The sequence below is a fragment of the Malurus melanocephalus genome, unplaced genomic scaffold (genome assembly GCF_030028575.1).
Source record: "Malurus melanocephalus ecotype Western Australia unplaced genomic scaffold, MMel_1.1 scaffold_1059, whole genome shotgun sequence".
Classification (NCBI taxonomy): domain Eukaryota; kingdom Metazoa; phylum Chordata; class Aves; order Passeriformes; family Maluridae; genus Malurus; species Malurus melanocephalus.
In genome coordinates, this window is record NW_026624291.1 from 35,305 (window position 1) to 39,452 (window position 4,148).

The following is a 4,148-nucleotide window of genomic DNA, read 5'->3' on the forward strand; positions in this document are numbered from 1 at the left end:
ATAAAATAACTCATTTGGGGTGGTTGGGATTGCTCCTCTGGCAAGTTTTGGGTGTGGATTTGGAGCATGTGTCCCACCTCCCCTCCAAGCAATGGCCCCAAATCCCCTCCCAGCTGCTCCAGCCCTGCCAAATCCCCTCCGCTGGGACCTTGGGGTGCTGTTGTTTTGGGATCAGCGCTGGAATCCTCTCTGGAACCCGTTTGTTGGGACTCTGGTGCTTTCCTGGGAATTCTCAGCTCCRGCTCCGTGACTCAGCCTCGATTTCTTCATCCCACAAACAATCACGGGGGCTCCGGCTGTTCCCACGCTTTCCCTGCCTCTTTTCCAAGCGTTTTGGGATCCACTGGGGTTGGAAATCYTTGTGGCCAGGCAGGTGAAGGGACATTTGTGTCATTTTTGTTAATCGGGAGGAAGCTGATGCTGCAAGGAGTGAAATGACTCATCCAAAGTCGTGTAGGAGCGGTGAAATCCCATAGATTTGAATCCTTGGGTGTGGGAATGGCTGAGGGGGCTCAGGGAAAGGGATCCCAAGGAAAAGGAGAGCAATTCCMGGCTCGTAAAGCGGCGCTCGGGGAGGATTAAGGAGGAATCGCCGCTTCCCGGAGGGTCATAAACAACTGCCGGGCTCCTTAACACCTTCCCTGACGCGCTCCTCGCCCTTCCCTGACATTCCGTCTCTGGAGCCTGCAGCCGGCATTTTTGGGGATGGACCCGCCGTTCCAGGGTGCGCAAAACCCGCCGGACACCTCGGGGACACAGGAGGGACAGGGAGGGACAGGGAGGGACAGGGAGGGACAGGGAAGGGACAGGGAAGGGACAGGCAGCGCCCTCCCCGCGCTCTGCTCCTCCCTCGGGGTGCAGGAGATCCCGGGAGAGCCTTTATGGGGTCAGCGAACCCCTCAAAGGGTGGGGAAAGGCTCGGGTTGGCCCCGTGCGAAGGGGACCCCTCATGGGGTGTTCCCGTATCCGTCACTGAAACCGTCCCTGCTCCAGCCGGGAATTCCCAGCAGAGGGAAACAGTCTGGGCTTGGAGCTTGTGGCGTTTGGGATGTGGGGTGTGCCGTCCCTGCAGGGAATTGAGCAGATCCCATGGGAAATTCCCTGGGTGACATTTGGGATGTGGCGTGTGCCATCCCTGCAGGGAATTGAGCAGATCCCATGGGATTTTTTTAGCAGATCCCATGGGACATTCCATCCCATCCATGATTTCCCATGGGACATTTGCTGGGTGATATTTGGGACACAGTCTGTGCCCTTCCCACAGAGAATTGCGCAGATCTCATGGCATCTTTTATCCCATCCATAATATCCCTTGGGACATTCCCTGGGTGACATTTGGGTCATGATCTGTGCCATCTCTGCAGGGAATTGAGCAAAGCTCATGGGATTTTTAACCCATCCATGATATCCCATGGGACATTCCTGGACATTTGGGACACAGTGTGTGCCCTTCCTGCCAGGAATTGAGCAGATCCCGTGGGACATTCCATCCCATCCATGATATCCCATGGGACATTCTCTGGGTGGCATTTGGGACACAGTCTGTGCCCTTCCCACAGAGAATTGAGCAGATCTCATGGGACATTCCTTGGGTGACATTTGGGACGTGGTCTGTGCCATCCTTGCAGAAAATTGAACAGATCCCATGGGATTTTTTATCCCATCCATGATTTCCCATGGGACATTCTCTGGGTGACATTTGGGACATATTCTGTGCCATCCCCACAGAGAATTGAGCAGATCCCATGGGATATTCCATCCCATCCATGATTTCCCATGGGACATTCATTCCCTGGGTGACATTTAGGACACGGTGTGTGCCCTCCCCGCAGGATCCCATGGGATATTCCATCCCATCCATGATTTCCCACAGGATATTCCCTGGGTGACATTTGGGACACGGTGTGTGCCCTCCCCGCAGGATCCCATGGGATATTCCATCCCATCCATGATTTCCCATGGGATATTCATTCCCTGGGTGACATTTAGGACTCGGTGTGTGCCCTCCCCGCAGGATCCCATGGGATATTCATTCCCTGGGTGACATTTAGGACACGGTGTGTGCCCTCCCCGCAGGATCCCATGGGATATTCCCCGTTCTGTTTACCCGCTGCGTTCCCAGCCCCGTTTCATCTCCTCCCATGGAATTCCCCCGCCGTTCCCGCTCCCCCTGGCTGCCCCTTCCCACCGGGATCGGCCCAATCCAACCTTGTGGGGCCCGGCACGGAGCGACCCCGCTGTTTGCCCAGGGAGATAAGGGACAGCAGATAAGGGATTGTTTGCTCCCAGCCCAAGGCCGGGGCAGCTCCTGCCGGGTCCCCAGGGCTGGGGTGACACCTGCGGTGCCATCTGGYGGGGCTGGCACCGCTCTTCCCGTGGGCACGGCTGGCACCTGTGGCTTGAAAGGGAACTGTGGGAGCGACCTGTGCTCCAAAACGGGGTTAAAATCCTGCTGGAGCCGCATCCTCGGGAAATTCGGGAAGAGGAACAGCCTGGCCACAAAATGAGGTTCCACTTTCTGTGTTTTCCTGTCCCCACAGCCGCCTCCCTCCTTTGGGAACAGTCTTGGGGCTCCCATTGCTCCCCGGAGCCACCCCAAACCCTTTGGGATGGGATGGGGCAGCAGAGCCCCACTCGCCTCTTGCTGCCAACGGATGGATGCCAGGGAATTACAGATTCCCAAGGTCTCCATAAACCCCACAGCCCATCCCGCTGGGTTCTTTTACAGCCTTGGCCAGGTCTGAGGCGAGATGAAAGGGCCCCGCCCCACCTGGGGCACACCTGGAGCACAGCTGTCCCCTCCCGGCCCTTTATGGCCCTTTGTGGTGCCGCGGGCTGATAAGGGGAGGGGGAGGCTGATAAGGGCTCACCTRAGGGGGGKTTGGTCCCCTCCCTGTCCCCAGRGCTGCCCCTGGCTCTGCTCTGCCCTCGGGATCCTCGTCCTGGGAKCAGGACCAGCTCCASAGAGCTGCTCCTGAGCARAGATCCCATCAGGGCTGGGATCCCYSGAGCTCTGYGCTCCAGGASGGKRARTTTCCCTTCCAAAGGGGTTTTTTTTGGGATTCTCTTTGGGAYGATGAAGCCGTGTGTCAGTGTGGGATTTAATCCTTATTTGAGGCTGGCTGGGAATGCTGATTTTGGCAAGGCAGGACCCGGCTGTCTGTGGGGAGCTCAGGAGGGGGAAAACCCCTAAATTGGGATCCCCTTTAATTCCAGGGATTAGGAACCCCGTTCCTGCTTTTCTCCAGGCTGCCATGAGTGTGTTATAAATCCAAATTGCTGCAGAGGGAACGCTGTTGCCCTGCCAGAGCTGTCCCGGCTTCACCTCCCCAATCCAGGCAAAAAACCTGCTCCCCGCTGGCTGCAGGCAGGAGTGGGAGCAGGAAAATCCCAAATGGGGGTTTTGTTGAACCCATCCCAGCCAGGCCCTGCTCGGGGTGAGGAGCCAGAGCTGGGGCTTTCTCCCAGACCCGGCTCTTGGTCTTTGGTTTTGCTTAAAATTTGGGATTTTGGTGTCGGCTCTGAGCCCTCTGCAGCCTCATTTGCCTGTTTTATTCATCACCTTTGCACCTCTTCTTTTGTAAATCGAGACTGGGAACACAGCCCCAAATCTGCAAAGCCGGGAAGGAAAAGGAACAGAACCGGAATTTTCTCTGTGGTCAAATCTCAAGATTGTGGTCAAATCTCAGGATTTTTTTTTTTTTTTCGCTCTTTCAGTAATCCTGATTTTGAAAGTTTGAGGAGTGATCCAATTACCGGGAGCCGGTGCCATCCTCCAGCGCCCGGGGAATTGATGCGGGGTTAGCCCGGAGATCCCTCATTAGGATCAGCTTAACTCAGAGCCGCTTCTGCCGGAGCTGGCAGCGCAGCAGCTTCCCTTTCCTACAGCTCGGAGCGGCTGGAAGGGATTTTGGGGGACGCATCTGCCCCTTTTGGGGTCGCTGCAGCCTCCCCAGCACCCCCAGAAGCTGCGGCCGGATCCGGGTGGGCACTGGAGGACCGAGCTTTTCCCCAGCCTGATCCCGACTTTTCTCCCCGAATCCCGGGATGTTTTTTTCCAGAGTTTTTTTTTTGCGGCGGCCGATCCTGTCTGGGGCTGTTTGAGCGGATTAAGAGCCCCGAGGGCTGCGGGTCGGGCTGAGCTCTGA